The sequence below is a fragment of the Temnothorax longispinosus genome, chromosome 7, assembly GCF_030848805.1.
Source record: "Temnothorax longispinosus isolate EJ_2023e chromosome 7, Tlon_JGU_v1, whole genome shotgun sequence".
Classification (NCBI taxonomy): domain Eukaryota; kingdom Metazoa; phylum Arthropoda; class Insecta; order Hymenoptera; family Formicidae; genus Temnothorax; species Temnothorax longispinosus.
The window spans coordinates 20,614,644-20,634,129 of NC_092364.1; the positions used below are offsets into that span (position 1 = coordinate 20,614,644).

Consider the following 19,486-nt stretch of genomic DNA (forward strand, 5'->3'; position numbering starts at 1 on the left):
TTTAGGCGATTAGGTCGTCGCGTCGCGCGGGGTGCGTGTGTCTGCGGATCGACATCCACCACCCTGAGAGTGTTTAGGCGATTAGGTCGTCGCGTCGCGCGGGGTGAGTGTGTCTGCGGATCGACATCCACCACCCTGAGAGTGTTTAGGCGATTAGGTCGTCGCGTCGCGCGGGGTGCGTGTGTCTGCGGATCGACATCCACCACCCTGAGAGTGTTTAGGCGATTAGGTCGTCGCGTCGCGCGGGGTGCGTGTGTCTGCGGATCGACATCCACCACCCTGAGAGTGTTTAGGCGATTAGGTCGTCGCGTCGCGCGGGGTGCGTGTGTCTGCGGATCGACATCCACCACCCTGAGAGTGTTTAGGCGATTAGGTCGTCGCGTCGCGCGGGGTGAGTGTGTCTGCGGATCGACATCCACCACCCTGAGAGTGTTTAGGCGGTTAGGTCGTCGCGCGGGGTGCGTGTGTCTGCGGATCGACATCCACCACCCTGAGAGTGTTTAGGCGATTAGGTCGTCGCGTCGCGCGGGGTGCGTGTGTCTGCGGATCGACATCCACCACCCTGAGAGTGTTTAGGCGATTAGGTCGTCGCGTCGCGCGGGGTGCGTGTGTCTGCGGATCGACATCCACCACCCTGAGAGTGTTTAGGCGATTAGGTCGTCGCGTCGCGCGGGGTGAGTGTGTCTGCGGATCGACATCCACCACCCTGAGAGTGTTTAGGCGATTAGGTCGTCGCGTCGCGCGGGGTGAGTGTGTCTGCGGATCGACATCCACCACCCTGAGAGTGTTTAGGCGATTAGGTCGTCGCGTCGCGCGGGGTGCGTGTGTCTGCGGATCGACATCCACCACCCTGAGAGTGTTTAGGCGATTAGGTCGTCGCGTCGCGCGGGGTGCGTGTGTCTGCGGATCGACATCCACCACCCTGAGAGTGTTTAGGCGATTAGGTCGTCGCGTCGCGCGGGGTGCGTGTGTCTGCGGATCGACATCCACCACCCTGAGAGTGTTTAGGCGATTAGGTCGTCGCGTCGCGCGGGGTGCGTGTGTCTGCGGATCGACATCCACCACCCTGAGAGTGTTTAGGCGATTAGGTCGTCGCGTCGCGCGGGGTGAGTGTGTCTGCGGATCGACATCCACCACCCTGAGAGTGTTTAGGCGATTAGGTCGTCGCGTCGCGCGGGGTGCGTGTGTCTGCGGATCGACATCCACCACCCTGAGAGTGTTTAGGCGATTAGGTCGTCGCGTCGCGCGGGGTGAGTGTGTCTGCGGATCGACATCCACCACCCTGAGAGTGTTTAGGCGATTAGGTCGTCGCGTCGCGGGGGAGTGTGTCTGCGGATCGACATCCACCACCCTGAGAGTGTTTAGGCGATTAGGTCGTCGCGTCGCGCGGGGTGAGTGTGTCTGCGGATCGACATCCACCACCCTGAGAGTGTTTAGGCGGTTAGGTCGTCGCGTCGCGCGGGGTGCGTGTGTCTGCGGATCGACATCCACCACCCTGAGAGTGTTTAGGCGATTAGGTCGTCGCGTCGCGCGGGGTGAGTGTGTCTGCGGATCGACATCCACCACCCTGAGAGTGTTTAGGCGATTAGGTCGTCGCGTCGCGCGGGGTGCGTGTGTCTGCGGATCGACATCCACCACCCTGAGAGTGTTTAGGCGATTAGGTCGTCGCGTCGCGCGGGGTGAGTGTGTCTGCGGATCGACATCCACCACCCTGAGAGTGTTTAGGCGATTAGGTCGTCGCGTCGCGCGGGGTGCGTGTGTCTGCGGATCGACATCCACCACCCTGAGAGTGTTTAGGCGATTAGGTCGTCGCGTCGCGCGGGGTGAGTGTGTCTGCGGATCGACATCCACCACCCTGAGAGTGTTTAGGCGGTTAGGTCGTCGCGCGGGGTGCGTGGTGTCTGCGGATCGACATCCACCACCCTGAGAGTGTTTAGGCGATTAGGTCGTCGCGTCGCGCGGGGTGCGTGTGTCTGCGGATCGACATCCACCACCCTGAGAGTGTTTAGGCGATTAGGTCGTCGCGTCGCGCGGGGTGAGTGTGTCTGCGGATCGACATCCACCACCCTGAGAGTGTTTAGGCGATTAGGTCGTCGCGTCGCGCGGGGTGCGTGTGTCTGCGGATCGACATCCACCACCCTGAGAGTGTTTAGGCGATTAGGTCGTCGCGCGGGGTGAGTGTGTCTGCGGATCGACATCCACCACCCTGAGAGTGTTTAGGCGATTAGGTCGTCGCGTCGCGCGGGGTGCGTGTGTCTGCGGATCGACATCCACCACCCTGAGAGTGTTTAGGCGATTAGGTCGTCGCGTCGCGCGGGGTGAGTGTGTCTGCGGATCGACATCCACCACCCTGAGAGTGTTTAGGCGATTAGGTCGTCGCGTCGCGCGGGGTGAGTGTGTCTGCGGATCGACATCCACCACCCTGAGAGTGTTTAGGCGATTAGGTCGTCGCGCGGGGTGCGTGTGTCTGCGGATCGACATCCACCACCCTGAGAGTGTTTAGGCGATTAGGTCGTCGCGCGCGCGGGGTGCGTGTGTCTGCGGATCGACATCCACCACCCTGAGAGTGTTTAGGCGATTAGGTCGTCGCGTCGCGCGGGGTGCGTGTGTCTGCGGATCGACATCCACCACCCTGAGAGTGTTTAGGCGATTAGGTCGTCGCGCGCGGGGTGCGTGTGTCTGCGGATCGACATCCACCACCCTGAGAGTGTTTAGGCGATTAGGTCGTCGCGTCGCGCGGGGTGCGTGTGTCTGCGGATCGACATCCACCACCCTGAGAGTGTTTAGGCGATTAGGTCGTCGCGTCGCGCGGGGTGAGTGTGTCTGCGGATCGACATCCACCACCCTGAGAGTGTTTAGGCGATTAGGTCGTCGCGTCGCGCGGGGTGCGTGTGTCTGCGGATCGACATCCACCACCCTGAGAGTGTTTAGGCGATTAGGTCGTCGCGTCGCGCGGGGTGAGTGTGTCTGCGGATCGACATCCACCACCCTGAGAGTGTTTAGGCGGTTAGGTCGTCGCGCGGGGTGCGTGTGTCTGCGGATCGACATCCACCACCCTGAGAGTGTTTAGGCGATTAGGTCGTCGCGTCGCGCGGGGTGAGTGTGTCTGCGGATCGACATCCACCACCCTGAGAGTGTTTAGGCGATTAGGTCGTCGCGTCGCGCGGGGTGCGTGTGTCTGCGGATCGACATCCACCACCCTGAGAGTGTTTAGGCGATTAGGTCGTCGCGTCGCGCGGGGTGCGTGTGTCTGCGGATCGACATCCACCACCCTGAGAGTGTTTAGGCGATTAGGTCGTCGCGTCGCGCGGGGTGCGTGTGTCTGCGGATCGACATCCACCACCCTGAGAGTGTTTAGGCGATTAGGTCGTCGCGTCGCGCGGGGTGCGTGTGTCTGCGGATCGACATCCACCACCCTGAGAGTGTTTAGGCGATTAGGTCGTCGCGCGGGGTGCGTGTGTCTGCGGATCGACATCCACCACCCTGAGAGTGTTTAGGCGATTAGGTCGTCGCGCGGGGCGCGGGTGTCGGCGGATCGACATCCACCACCCTGAGAGTGTTTAGGCGATTAGGTCGTCGCGTCGCGCGGGGTGCGTGTGTCTGCGGATCGACATCCACCACCCTGAGAGTGTTTAGGCGAGTAGGTCGTCGCGTCGCGCGGGGTGCGTGTGTCTGCGGATCGACATCCACCACCCTGAGAGTGTTTAGGCGATTAGGTCGTCGCGTCGCGCGGGGTGAGTGTGTCTGCGGATCGACATCCACCACCCTGAGAGTGTTTAGGCGATTAGGTCGTCGCGTCGCGCGGGGTGCGTGTGTCTGCGGATCGACATCCACCACCCTGAGAGTGTTTAGGCGATTAGGTCGTCGCGTCGCGCGGGGTGAGTGTGTCTGCGGATCGACATCCACCACCCTGAGAGTGTTTAGGCGATTAGGTCGTCGCGTCGCGCGGGGTGCGTGTGTCTGCGGATCGACATCCACCACCCTGAGAGTGTTTAGGCGATTAGGTCGTCGCGTCGCGCGGGGTGAGTGTGTCTGCGGATCGACATCCACCACCCTGAGAGTGTTTAGGCGGTTAGGTCGTCGCGCGGGGTGCGTGTGTCTGCGGATCGACATCCACCACCCTGAGAGTGTTTAGGCGATTAGGTCGTCGCGTCGCGCGGGGTGCGTGTGTCTGCGGATCGACATCCACCACCCTGAGAGTGTTTAGGCGATTAGGTCGTCGCGTCGCGCGGGGTGAGTGTGTCTGCGGATCGACATCCACCACCCTGAGAGTGTTTAGGCGATTAGGTCGTCGCGTCGCGCGGGGTGCGTGTGTCTGCGGATCGACATCCACCACCCTGAGAGTGTTTAGGCGATTAGGTCGTCGCGTCGCGCGGGGTGAGTGTGTCTGCGGATCGACATCCACCACCCTGAGAATGTTTAGGCGGTTAGGTCGTCGCGCGGGGTGCGTGTGTCTGCGGATCGACATCCACCACCCTGAGAGTGTTTAGGCGATTAGGTCGTCGCGTCGCGCGGGGTGCGTGTGTCTGCGGATCGACATCCACCACCCTGAGAGTGTTTAGGCGATTAGGTCGTCGCGTCGCGCGGGGTGCGTGTGTCTGCGGATCGACATCCACCACCCTGAGAGTGTTTAGGCGATTAGGTCGTCGCGTCGCGCGGGGTGAGTGTGTCTGCGGATCGACATCCACCACCCTGAGAGTGTTTAGGCGATTAGGTCGTCGCGTCGCGCGGGGTGAGTGTGTCTGCGGATCGACATCCACCACCCTGAGAGTGTTTAGGCGGTTAGGTCGTCGCGCGGGGTGCGTGTGTCTGCGGATCGACACCCACCACCCTTAGAAAGTTAGGTCAGGGTTGCTCGTGGTGGTTTTAGTCGGTAGGCTATGGGCGCGCGATGCCACGCTGAGGGAGGCTCAGGGGACTTCGGTCCTCTGAAGCGCCCCTCGTAACGGTGGTACGCGTGCGCGTAGAATCCGACACTCTCCCTCCCTTCCTCAGGGCGGGGGAGTCTTTCGAAGATTTCCACCACGTTAAAAAAAAAAAAAAAAAAAAAGGTAGAGAATAATTTTTAATTCCTTTTAGCAATTACATTTCTATTAAGCGAGAAAGGTCAAGAAACATTTCGACTATTTTGCAACAACGTCGTAAAATTAATGCAATATGGCCGAAATGGCTTCTTAATTTTTCTTGCTTAATGGATGAAGTCACACTGCATTGCCACGAGTCTCAATGTGGCTCGAGACTTCTATTTGACCCGAAGGTGGAGGTGGATTTTGCGGCCAGAGCAGCCTGAAAGAAAGTGGTGAGTGTAATTGATTTTTACGTACTATGTTACTTATGTCCAAAAATTTTCTATCTCTTCTGTCTTTACTTAATCGAATCGTTCATTTGAATATTTCAGAAAATAACGACGCTGAACGTGACATCGGAGCAGCGAGGGAATGCTGCGTAGCTGACATTCCGAGCAGCCTGAGAGGAGGAGGAGGCCTAGGATAGGCATCGGGCATCAACGTACCAACACTTCTGGTAATTGTTACTTTTTATTTTTTTCTAAAGATATTATAGAATCTCTCTTTTCGTTTGTGCTTATTCAGTTGCTACATTAAACCGTGTTTTAAAATATAAATTAGTAAAAAGAAATAATTTGAAAAATTTGATTCAAGTTGATTCTAACGTAGAGACCTTTTTGCGAAGAAGTAATTTGAATGTGTATTAATCTGAATAACGAATAAAATGTTCAATGCGCGTGACAATTATTTAATCGATTCGATAATTTTTATGTTACAGAAAATATCAACGCGCGAAGAAGCATCAGCTTCGCATCGAGGGAGCTGATAATCCGAGAGGATAGCCTGAGAGGAGGAGCAGGCCTGGGAGAGGTATCGGGCACCAGCGGAACAACTTTGCGGTAAATATTATTTATTTGTGTAAAAGCAACTTTTTTCTTGTTTATTCTTGATTCGCTTTATTTCACAATAATTTAGAAATAATAATTAGAAGAAAGGAAGTAATTTAATATTGTAGAAATTTATCCTTGTAAAGATCCTTTTCATAAAATGTTTCATCATTTAAATTAATATTTAATTGAATAATAAAAAGTTTGATGCACATAGGAATTATGTTTCAAAACATTAGGTTTTTTGAACACCATTTTAATATGAATTTTATGTTCGTATATTACAGATACAACGTAGCTACGTGGCAGGTGTAATTCCGCTGTTGCGCATCGGGGTCGGTGAGTGATAAATTAATATGTCTGTTGAGGTAATTGATAACTGGATTTTACCAGTTGAAATAATAATATGATGTAAGATCCCATATATATTTATCGCTATAAAATAGAAGATTTTTTTCTAGTTAATTATCTAAGTAATTATTTTAGAATCGAACAGTTTTACATCATTTGAAAATAATTTTAAAATAACATATTATACAAAAAATAATTTTAATAATTAGCACAGTACAACGAGATATTTTTATCAATTCTAATTGTGTGAAAAATTTATTATCCTTTCCGGATCTTGCGTCATTCATCTGAATTTTTCATCTACATGCTTTTGAGATGAGATTTAGTAACAAATCGTTCGAATCGATGAATACACGTATATGGGCCTTAGATTCTATCGAATGGCGCGTCTAGCATTTTTCGCTTATTTAATTTTAAATTAAAGTTTATTCACATATTATAAAGTTAGTATTTAAAATAATATAAAGTTTAATATAAAGTTCATAGTCATAATCGAATCTCTTCGAATTAAAACTGTCGACATAAAGATTTTTTTTTAATTCAAATTTGTTTTTATTGAATATATATTTTAATTATTGAATATTATATCTTAATTGCTACGAATAAACGCGCGCAAAGACTAAATGTTAAATTAATTCATGTTTTAAAGAAATTATTATTGTTATTGTTTATTTTTAATTTTGTACTTAATTGATTTAATTAATATAATGGGTCCTTCGCGACGTGTTCGTGTTTCGCGGATTATACAAAAGCGTAAATTTTTACGCTTATTGCCGGCGATGATTAGCCGGCACCAGAAGGAGTATTTCTTCTTGTTATCGATCTCTGGCTATATGAGCCATGATACGGCCAGGTATTACAAAAGGTAAGTCTACTCTGGCCGGAAGAAAGAAGACGAAGAGGATTAAGGTAGGTTGGTGTACCACACCAATCAAAGTACAAAAAAATATAGATAATGTTAAGCTTATATAAAGTTATTTTGTATATGTGCGATTGCACGTAATCAGAGACGGAAAGGTACCGTCTCGAATCTCTATTTTGCGTAAATTAAACTTTCAATAAAACTTCTAAACGGTTCGAATTTAAAACTAAATTCGCGCGCGTTTTTCTAATTTTGCGTAACCGCGATCGTAACTATAGGTATACCAGATAAAGACACGGGTATAGGTAGGAATATTATGCGTAAATAGGTAGAAATTTGGGTAAAAAATAAATAAAAAATCGGGTAGGTAGGGATACGAATAGGTAGGGTTGAGGGAGGGGTAATTCGATAATGAAAAAAATTAATGTGCTTTATAATTTTAAGAAATTTAAATTTATTTTTATAGAAATACAATAATATAAGGTTCAGAATTATGTACAAAACATTACATTCTGTTATATGAAATTGTAAAATGTAATTGTAGAAGAGAGTATGTTTAAATTGTGTAATCTGGATTACACAAAATCGAAACGCGTATATAACACGAAATTTTTTAAATTAAAACATAATTAAATTATTTCTTTTTAAATTTCTTATTTTATCCTTCTTTAATAGCGTTCAAAGTTATCGCCAATTTTTATAATGTACATACAATAATAAGAATTTTTCAAATAAAAATATAAAGATTTTATGCTAAGCTAGTGATCGAATGTTAACTTTCCACTCGTGAAATTTGACATCTGCATTTTACTGACAATGAGTCATGATCGAATGTATCACGAATATTGTATTCTAGAAAATAGTTTCGAGATTCAGGAGCATTATCGTCAGGTACTTTAAAAGTCGCAAAATTGCTTAGTCCTAAATTTAGGAAATTAATTTAGTACTAAATTATTTTCTTAAATTCTTTTTAGTTTTAAATTAATTTCTTACATTTCTTTTTGCGGTAAATATTTGTGAAAGGCCATTGCGAACATCGCGTTTTTTTCACGTTTGTAGTTGGGATTGCTGTCTCGGCGATGGGCGAACGAATCTGTGGTTCGTATACCGGCGTAGAGTCGGAATGATCTTTGTCGTGATGAGTAACTTCTCGTCGATTTCCGAAGGAACTATCTGCAACTAGTTCGGCGTCTCATTGAAAATTGGGGGCTATCATTGCAGGAGCGAAATTCATCCCAGATTTTCTTAGTAGTTTCTGAAAGCAGTAGTTTTGGCAATGAGTCCATGACGACTAATCACATGTTTCACAATCATCGCTGAATCAATTATTACATTCTTAGAGAAGATTTTATTTTTCTCATTAAATGTTCTCCCATTAATAAATAACATTAATATTATTTTTACAATAATAACATTTGTTAATAGTTAATAGTAAAATGTGCATGGAAATAACGATAAATTTATACTATTAAGAAAATAAATTTAAATTAATAATCTGTGCACACTTTTATCGATATATTTAAATCGTGCTTAAGAATGTTAGTTACAAACGTGTATGTTTATTTTCTTTAATTTTTAGTCTCTTTTTAATAGGGACCACTTCCAGATACATGGATGTTAGCTGATTTAAATCATAAAGATTAATTTTTAAGTATTTAAATAGTTTAGATATTTTTATAATAAAATACATGCGCAAATGGTGACATTTTATTCTATAAATTTTAATTTTAATTTTAATTTTAATTTTAATTTTAATTTTAATTTTTAGAAAAGATTTAAAGTTTTTCTTTGTCATACATATAAATGTAATAAATGATAAGATATATATTTTATAATATTTCTATATAAAATTTTTCAGAATCTATTATCGGATTCGACTCGTCTCGAATTGAGTTTACCCCGGAATTATTTGTACCCGCATATATTAAAAAAGATGAAGGCGCATGTATTTCATTATTTTTAAATGTACTCGTTTGTAATCACTTTTCCATTAAAAAACTGTTCTATCCATGTATTTTTTAATAGAAAGTTATATGTATCTTGTAATAATGGAAGAATATATATATTTTCTCGCACGAATTTTGATTTCGCATATTACAATATGATAAATATCGATAATATATTAAAATAAATATTCGGGAATTGTATAATTATATTGTTAAACAACAGTAAATGTTATTGACTTGCTGCTGAAATCACTACTATTGGAAGCAGCCCGGAAGATACAAAATTTAATTTCCTTCGACAGCGGAAGCGCCGATATTTGACGGATCGCTTATAACTATCCTTCGCAGGTCGATCTTAAGGAGAATGATAAGAAGCAAAACTCAGGTCGCTCGTCACCATAAAGATCGTTTTTTTCTGCGTTGGTTGCTAACCAGCGTGCCACTCGGCGAAGGGGCCTTGATCTGGCCAAATTGTTGAGTTTGTTATCCTTTCTTAAATGTGACAAAAACGGTCATTGTCGCAATTTCTTCACTAAAAAAAAAAAAAAATTTTAATCCAAAGAAATATTTATTTAGATTGCTGCCAATAGCTTATTTACTTAATATAATACACATATTTATTTAGAATTAAATTTTTTAATTTAAATTAAGTAAAAATATCTAATTCTAAATAAATATGTGTAATATAAATGGAGATTAACTTTGATCTTGGTTTAACTTATCATTTATCTTTCTCTAATTTTAAGAACTAGAAAAAGATGAAAAGTAAGTTAAACCGCGATTAAAGTTAATCTACATTGGTAGAAATGGACATAAAAGACACGTACGTAAACGCTTAATGCTTCTGAAGTTATATTTATTATCGCGTAAAATAAAAATAAGTATGGAGGACTTGCATTGTGTATCAGTGATATATTATAGAAATTACGAATATCACAATTAGGTATCGCAAGTATTGTGGATCGATTTATTGCCAAATGTTCGATCGTGATTTACCTTATTTGATCATTGGCTTAACCTGAAGTTTTGCTTAAATTTTCGCGCAATAATATTTACTACAAAATTCTTTTTTCCAAAATATTGTCAATCATGCCAGTATTGGAAATATTTTTTTCTATGATTGAAGAAGGGTAATTGTAAAGTTTAATAATTTTCTGAGTGCGGTTGCTTGCACTACGTAAAATTTTGTAAGCTACATAATTTTAAATTTATAATTGATAATAAATATTGCGTAACTATAGATGTCATTTATCAATACCGTTGAGTTATATTGCTATAAATTACGGACGATGTGTTAATATAGATACACATTTCCAACGTTTTTGTGTAACCCGGAATTAATAAGGTATCTTGTACACAATTTTATCTTATACTTACCTATGTAATTTTGTATTGCTTTATTGCTTTTTAACATGTATTTGATTTTGGCATAGACTTGTGTAAAAAATAGAAGATGTATAAAAAAAGTAAAAACAAAAAATATAAAGCTTATATCTAGGGAAATGAGGACCGCTGATTGGAATCGGCGGGGGTGGTGGAGGGCCTTTACAGGTCCCATTTTTATCGGATGAATGTTTGGCTATAAAATTGAAAGTGTAACATAATTTTTTAAGAAAAAGCTAGGCCAAGTTTAGCCAAAGTACATTTAATTGCAACGATGCCCGGTAAAAGTGGGTCCTTTTCTCTCGGTATAAAGTTTTATAAAACACAGTAATACAATTATAATATTAACAAGTTGGTAACATGTAATGTAATATAATATAAGTAATTAAATCTCGAATTAAATTAATGAAAGAGATGCCCCCGGAAAAAAGGGAGGCGTCTCATTATTTTCAGCATTTATTATCAGCCTTTATTTTCAGCCTTTATTTTCAGCTTTTATTTTCAGCTTTTATTTTCAGCTTTTATTTCCAGCTTTTATTTTCAGCCTTTGGATTATCATTTAAAGAAATAAGAGAAAACAAATTCAAGAGAAAAAATTTAAAAAATGTACTTTACATTCCAGAAGAGAAATGTCCAGAAATAAAATATTATTGGGTTAGGAGATGCAAGATCGAAGAAAAAATTGTGAAAAAAGGGTTAAGAAGAATTTATTGACAAGATGATAAAGAGACGACATAATAATGATAATAGAATGAAGATTCAAGAGATAAAGAACAAAATAAAGTATAAGCAGCGTCAAGAAATAACAGTATCAACGATGGAAATTACGTAAGAAAAATTATGAAGATTTTGTTGACGAGGAATCGAAGTAAGAAAGAAAAACAACGATAGAGAGAAACGGACGGAACGTACAAACGAGATACAAGCAGCATCAACAAAAATCAAGTAATATCGACGATGGACATTGGAGAAGAAAAATTTTGAAGAATTGTTAAGGGTCAAAATAAGCAGAAAGAATAAGGGGGAGGAAAGAGAATTGTAGATCGTCATTATTAAATGAAATAAACAAGAATTTTTTGGCGGTACATTGCGACAAAAAAGACAACGCAACGCAGATAACGATAGAAGAACGAAGAATGAAGAAAAAAATAGAACAAGAAGAAAGAGACGTTTGTCGAATGAGGATCAAGAAAAGGAAGAAGAAATGACCATGCAAAAAGGATCGCGATAGAGGATACAACGCAACGATAGAAGACCGAAGACCGAAGAAAGGAATAGAACAAAAAGAAAGAGAAGCTTGTCAAGAGAGTATCAAGAAAGGGAAGAAGAAACGGCCATGTAAAAAGAATAAACGAAAAATCAAGGTGAAAAGAAGACAGAATTATAGACATTGAAGATAGAAATTGCAGCGGAGGATTTACGAAAAGTTCACCGAAGACACCGAATAAGAATTGGAAAAATAACGACGAAGAAAGAGGATTACAAGAGGATATCAATAAAAAGGAATGAAGTGGAATATCTCGAAGAAGCATCGCAATAGTGGAGACAATGTAATGATAGATGAATGAAGATCAAAGAAAAAATGGAGCGTGAAGGAAAGAGAAGTTTATCAAAGAAGGATTAAAAGGAAGAAAAGAAGGAACGATCATGTAAAAATGGTAAATGGGCGACCAAAGTAAAAGGAATATTGAAGATATAGAAATTGCGATGATTAACTTACGAACAGTTTGTTTAGGAAGATATAAATAAAGCAAAAAGGATAACACCAAAAGAAGGATCGTAGTAAGACATGAAAAGGAATCAAGAGGACTCTGTTGGTGAAGCATCACGATAGAGGAGACAGCGAAACGAAAGAAGAACGAAGACCGAAGAAAAAAATAAAACAAGAAAAAAGGGAATCAAGAAAGAAAAGAAGAGACGGCCATGTAAAAAGGGTAAACGGAGGACTAAGATAAAAGAAGTATTGAAGATGGAAATTGCAGCGGAAAAATTACGAAAAGTTTGTAGAGGAAAAATTGGAAAAATAATGACTGATAAAGAGGATTATAGAAAAACATAGTTACAAATGAATGAAAAAGAATATCTCGACGAAACATCGCAAAAAGACACTCCAAGCTAACAACCTGAGAGGACAGCTTGAGAGGAGGAGGAGGCTTGGGAGAGGCATCAGGCGCCAGCATACCAATTTTACAGTAAATATTATTTTTTATTTTGTGTAATAGTAATTCTTTTTAATTCTTTTATTCTTGCGTTGTTTTATTTTTTTACCATATTTTACGATTTAGAAATAATAATTTAAAAAACGTAATTTGAATTTTTATAAACGTTCAGTCTTGTAAAGATCTTTTTCAATAAATGTATAATTATTTAAATAAATATTTAATTTTGAATGATGAATAAAAAGTTTGATGCGTGTAAGAATTTAATCGTTTATTTATATGCTTTAGAAAATAACGATGCGGAAAGTCGCATCAAAGGCAGTGAGTATAATTAATTTATATATTGTATTATATGTATAACTATGGCCTATTTTTGTTTAATCGAATTATTTGTTTAAATGACAGAATAAAAACTAGGGACCTGGACAGTGTCGCATCGAGGGAATCCTACAGCCCGAGAGGAGGAGGAGGCCTAGGAGAGGCATCGGGCGCCGGTCGGACAACTTTGCGGTAAATATTACCTTTTTCAAGTCGAACAGATACGTCGCGTTAGGCATCAGCTTAAATACGGCTTCGCGTGTCACGTCACGGCCGGAATGTAACGAGCACTTTTTCCGCCGTGCTTTTTGCACGTAGATGTTGACGAAGAGGAGGGCATACGGTCTGTCGCAATTTCGTGCCTAACTACCGGTATATTCCACCGGTATTAAATCACTCGCGCTCGCCGTAAAATATGTGCATCCAATTTGCGGTGCAACGCACGTCCCGCTGGCCCGCGATTCGAATACTTACGCGTGCATTTGATTAGGTTGATAGCGTAATTACCGGTTTTTCAAAAATCGATTTAGGCTCTATAGGGGATAATGTGTCCGTGGGGATTCTAAAGTTCTATCATTTATTATACCATGTTCTGTGAATTTATATAAATAATTAGAATGAAAGATATGCGAAAATTGACGTAAAATATATTGCTATAGTTAAATGGCACGATCAAGAATGATCACAAAATACAGCATATAATATTTAACTAACGCAGGAGAAACTTGAATGAAATCAGCTAGACGCGCTGTCCTTTTTCAATAGCGTGATAAACAGAGGACAAGACCCTCGTTTCGTGTCGTAAGAATTTCAACTTGCCGCGAATAACTCGCATGCGAGAAGCAGCGCTATACTTCGCGTCGCGACTCGCACGTTCGTCTTATCAGAATTACTACTCTGTTGCGCGGTACATCCTCCATAAATAAAATTAATACCACGCCGCGCGGACATCGCGCGTTTTCGTTGAGCGCGCGCGCCATTCATCCCCGCGGCCGGATCATCGAGCGCGAGGATATATCTCGTTCTGTGAATTATAATATTATTATGCAGATTTCAGTGTGCTGCGCCCCGGTAAATAGGCGTGGACGACGCGCGTATATACCGTCCGTCTTTCCCCTTTTCACCTATCGTCTCCGATCGGCATCACGGTGCGGCCGGAATCACGATTACCGTCGTCGGAAATCACACCCCTGGCCGCATCTGCGAAGGGAACGGGGGCGAGGCGTGAATGCAACTAATTGACGTTGCCGTCGTGCCGCAGTGGCTCGAGGGATAAAGAGCATGGCTTCGAAATGGCCGCGAAATTTCCATCTATAGCGCTCGTAAAATACAGGAATCGGGGGAACGGGGGGAGGGACGAGCGAGACGAAGACAGAGACAAGGGGATGGAGAACGAGGGGAGACGAGGGACGGTCCAGGGCCGCGGGAGACGTCCTGTCGCGGATGCAGGGGAAGGATGCATCGCAATTACGCAAATTGCGGCTCTGTTCTCGCCCGCTTCGGGCTTCACCGCCCGCGGAAAAGCGTCGTGACGGGCGGTGGGGCCCCCGATCGTCCTCTCCCGGTGGCGGAGGACGGCGCGGCGCGGCGTCCCGGAGGAGAGGCACCCGGGACGTTTACGTGCGTGCAGGCAACCGGTGCACGGTATGTTCCGCAGACGCGCTCGATTACCTTCGTTTCACTCCGCGGCGGTTTGAATGGATAGCATTGGACGCGCCGTGTCGTCGGATGCTGCGAGTGAACGGTCGAGCGGCGAACCCTTGTCGCCGTGGCTCATGACGGAACGAGGACGTTCGCCGGAGTAATTGGTAGAGCGTACCTCATTTTTTAGTGGTACTCGCGTGTCTTCATCGGCCGCGATAAAATTGCACGAATATATCAAGAGCTGCGAGCAAGAAGTGGTCGCGATAAAGAAGTGAAGTAAATTGCAATTACGTAGGAAGAATTTTTAGATTCTAGCGTGTAAATGATTAATTAAGATAACGTGCGATAATATCGAGTTATGAGAAAAATCTAAAGCTTTCTTGATAGCATTTTTGTGAAATGCAGATTTCTAAATTACAAAGGCACGTATAAGTTATGTATTTCTATGAATTTTTTATTCGACGTTTAATACACGTTGACGATAAAAAAGTAACTTCGATACTGTTCAGATTTTACCTTTTTTGTAGGTGGGATTAATATCTTTTAAATTTAACCAGGTATATAAAATATGTACAAGAGCGGGTTATTCGTTATGAGATCGCATCAGCTCTCGCGAGTAATTGATGCACGCTCGCCGAGATCGCGAGTGGCAAAGCGGTTTGAATGGTGGGTACGAAAAACGAGTTTGTCGTCTTGCGTCTCGGACGAGCTACCGTTCCGAGAGGCATCGGACAAGTCACGCGGAGGTATAGCGCGTCTGGCGTGGCACCTCCACTAGCGGAACAAGAGGGATCGGCTCGGTCCGATGAGAAATGCCGCTTATATCGGGAAACTGGTCGCGGGCGCGCGTTCGTTCGAGGACAGCGCGTGGCTTATTAGCGCTGATCAGCCTCGCGATAAATTTATGTGTCGTCTCGAGATATATATACGTACGCGCCGCACGCAGAAGCGCGTGCGCCGAAAAAAAGCGCGCTGTTATTCAGGATACTCCGCGTTCCGTCCTGCCGCGCGCGTCCACCTATGTCCGCGAACGTTTTTGCCGTGCGCGCGATTGCACGCCGACAGTATCCCTAATAGAAAGCGACAGAGGATCCATTAGCTTTCATTGATACCATTGCGGGTAATCGTAAGATGTAAGTCTCCCTCCCGAGGCGGCGCGTGTGCGGGAAACGTAAGGATACGGGATACGGGAGGCTACAAGTCTAAGGAATATATAGAAGAACTAGACGAATGATTTCATAGTTATCAATACTTGAACATTTAAAATATCATGGTAATTAATCATAGTCAGAAATGTTGCTGGAAATGTCAAAGTTACTCTGATCGGATACGAATACTTTAGCGCTTTGAAAATATCATGAAAATGATTTTTGCTAACTAGAATATTTTTATATTCTTCCAGCATATCTAATTCGCTCTCGAGCAGAGATATGCTAGCTGCATATCTCCATTGCATCTTTCATAAGATATGTTGCTTTACCTCGTGTATCGTGAATTAATTTTCGATTCGCCACGGATATCTCTCTAATAGCGAATTGATCTCCCTATTGCGCTTGATGCGAAATAAATGCTCTACTTGATTCGCGCATCAACGCAACGTTCCGTCTGTATGCGATTCGCTTTACTCGTTTATCTCGTGGACTTCTCCTCCTGCGATGGATCTGTCACAGCGGTCGGACACGACAAACTGTAGTGTTTTACAATTTTCTCGAGACAGGTCTATACCTTTTGCGATTTGAGCGAATCGCTCCGACTCCGAGCACGATGGAGCACGCGAACGTGTTGGCGCGAGCAATTCCCTAGCCTCGGCACGATTTTGCTCGGCTTTCTCGATAAAACCTCGTAAATTCTCAACTTCGTTACGCGACGAACCTGCACGCTTCCAGGATATAAAGTTCTTACTCGCCCGGCCCGGCAGGTTTTGCATCGTCGCTCGTTGCTATTCGCCCGTTCGTATAGGATCGAGATAGCGCATCCTATACGATGTAGCCGCTCTATCACAAATTTTTATGCTAATCCGCTAACGCGGCTCTCCCCGCGTTATGTCCGCGTGCACCTGTTGAGTACATGTCGTACGTCGCGCACGCATCGTTTTTTCTTTCACGTCGATAGCCGGCGTTAAGGCGCGATTATAGAGCGCGATTATAGGAAGACAAAAAAATTGCGCAATCTGGGCCGACGATCTCCGATCGAATACCAGTAGCGAGAGCGCTTTTAAGCGCCACATCGAGTCGCGCGCGATGAGCAGCGATTCGCCAGAAGGGTATTAACGATCGAGGCCATAACGCGAACGTTTATTTCTCTATCAGTGGCGTCGGTCCTCGAAAGAGCCCGATAGAAACGGCGGAAACTTGCACGGGAAGCCGATAATTAGCTTAAGCCGAATCGGCTCTTAAGAGGCGAGAGGAGAGAGAAAGAGAAAGAGAGAACGAGAGCGCGTACCCCAGTGGCCGGCCGGTAATCGCCGTAATTTATGCCCTGACGGGCATTCGAGGGAGGCTCGTTGAGATAGGCCAGGAGCGTAAAAAAGGCGCACGGCGAAAATGTCGCCCAATTAACGGGTGAATTGGAGCGGCCGAGGTCGAGCTTCGCCGCGCGAAATACGCGTACGCGCGTGTATGCGTGTTTTACGCGCGCGCTCCCGTGTACCAACATATCCGCGTAGAGGAAGCCGGCCGGGCGAGCAGGAGGAGGAAGCTTTAACGAGTCTTCTCGCTCGCGCGAGCAAAAGCCGCCGCCGCCGCGTCATTAGCGAGCGGGAGCGAGCGAGTCCGCTTAAATATCGCGGAGCGTTCCAGAGCTGAACGAGGAGGAACGACGAGGGACCGACCTCGCCGAGAGGCGCGCCTTCTCTTTTGAACCTCTGAGCCACTTTTACGATTTTATTATTGGCTCTTGCGCTCGCGATATTTATGCGACGCCGCGCGATATTTTCCACGGCGCAACGGCGTCGACTTTAATGGTGGCCGCCTTATCCCCGGGGAGGACGGTCCTTTACCGTCGTGAGTCTGACGCGCGATGCACTAACAACGCTTCGAACGCGCGCGCGACTTAATTAGGAAGGCCGGCGAGCCGTCCGTCGTCGCAAGAAGACTGCGAGGTTTTCGCGCTGCTCGAGATTTTACGTTCCGCTGATGCAAACATGTGAAAAATAGACGAGACGTTTTTCTCGAAGCAACAGAGCACTCGCGACTTGTAACGCGAGAATGTGCGCGCTTTCCTCGAGGAATTACTGACCGGAAATGTTCACCGTCATATATTTCATTGGGTAATACAATTAAAATAATAATTGACCGAGATGAGTTTGTATATAATCGCGCTGGGAGCGAACAGATTTTTTCTAATAATCTCCCTGGTATATCAAGCCGAACGGTTCTTAATTATGGACGGGTGATCGATAGGGCGATAGGGCGCCGATGGATTTTCGAAGTATCCATCGATCAAACGAGAATCCACGTGAAGGGTATTCATAATCTCCCACGCTTATCGGATATTAATGAGCCTAATGAATGTAACCGGAGTGGGCTTGGCAACATTGACATTGAGATAAGTCGATCTACGTATCTCGTCACATCCTACGCTGCGCCGATTAATATTTATTTATTTATGCATCTTCGCCGAGGTATCTTTCAAACCCGTTTAGTGACGCAAAATCTTCACCGCGCCCTCGTTTAAAAAAGATCCGAGAGAATGTCATTCGAAAATAAACACACGTCATCTCGTAGTCTATTATAATTGTCGCCTTTAAAAATTTATGTTGCGTAAATTCAATGAGAGAAAAAAATCGCACTTGTTACACCCATTATATTAAAAAATTAATATTTATTTGTCGAGTTTAGTTGAAGACACTCCATTTCATTTTCTTAATACGTAAAGCTCAGCTTCATAATGTCAAGAGTGACGAGAGGAGACGGCGCAAGACTTTCAGAGTTCAGCTTCCCTCAATTGAGCCACGAATCGTTTCTATCGGTCGGGGGATTTATTATATCCTTCTACCTCCTTCATAACATGAAAACCTGGATGTCGTTTCTGCTACCATTCCGCATGGCTGCCCATAGCTACGCTACCACCCCGTCACCACTGCACTACCACGCGATTAACCACCGTCTCTTTCCACATCGTCCTCTCCTCCCGTGGCTCGATACGCCTTAACTACCGCGATACACTTGCGGCAGGCCCGTTTTTATATTCGCCGTACGCCGCGTTCCTGACACAACAATCGGTGTTAACCAGTAATTCAGATCTCGGCTAATGCCCCGTAATTTAAGATGCGTTCGCGCGCGCTCGCGCACGCGATGCCGAGATCGGATCATATTTGACGATTTCCTCGGCGCGGCGTCTCGCTGGCGGTTCGGCGATTCTGTCGAGAAGTCGTTCTCAAGATGATCCGATCTCTCATCCCGTGAGAGGATCGTATTTTGTACGCATCAGCAGTTACACCGTGACTGCGACCAGCTGACACCTTAGACACAAACATCTTATCTTATCTAAATATTTACGGTGTCCCGCGTGTTGATAATGTTTCCTTTACCGCGTACACACAATTTTTCGACGCGAATAAGTTACATTAAGTTTGAAATCTACCTTCAATTTAATTCTACAATTTTTCGTCAAAGAATTGTACCTATATCATTTGCAATGAAGAATAATAATTCACGCGGATGTAATTTAATTTTTACGAGGATATACTTTTTCATTCTCTTATCGCCTCGTGCAAAACGTGTAACGTTAGTGGTGGTGATTTGAATTTATATAGTTATACTTATTGCAGTTATACAATATCGACTCTTCAATTATGCGAGATCGTCGTTTTCCTATGCCCTATGAGATCGTATTTATAGTAACGGTAACGACAAACGAGAGTCATGAATTATGAGAGTCACGATTTTTTTACCTTCCATTATTGTTAATTGTAACCTAAACATGCGTT

The 19,486-nt window shown here is 44.4% G+C and overlaps 1 long non-coding RNA gene across 1 annotated transcript; it reads left to right on the forward strand.

Annotated features, from left to right (window-relative positions):
- The first annotated feature begins 10,366 nt into the window (after window positions 1-10,366).
- On the forward strand, window positions 10,367-13,187 carry LOC139816016 (uncharacterized). Its single transcript, XR_011732891.1, has 3 exons — window positions 10,367-12,627; window positions 12,883-12,915; window positions 13,000-13,187. It is a non-coding gene; the product is annotated as an uncharacterized lncRNA (long non-coding RNA).
- The last annotated feature ends 6,299 nt before the right edge of the window (window positions 13,188-19,486 follow it).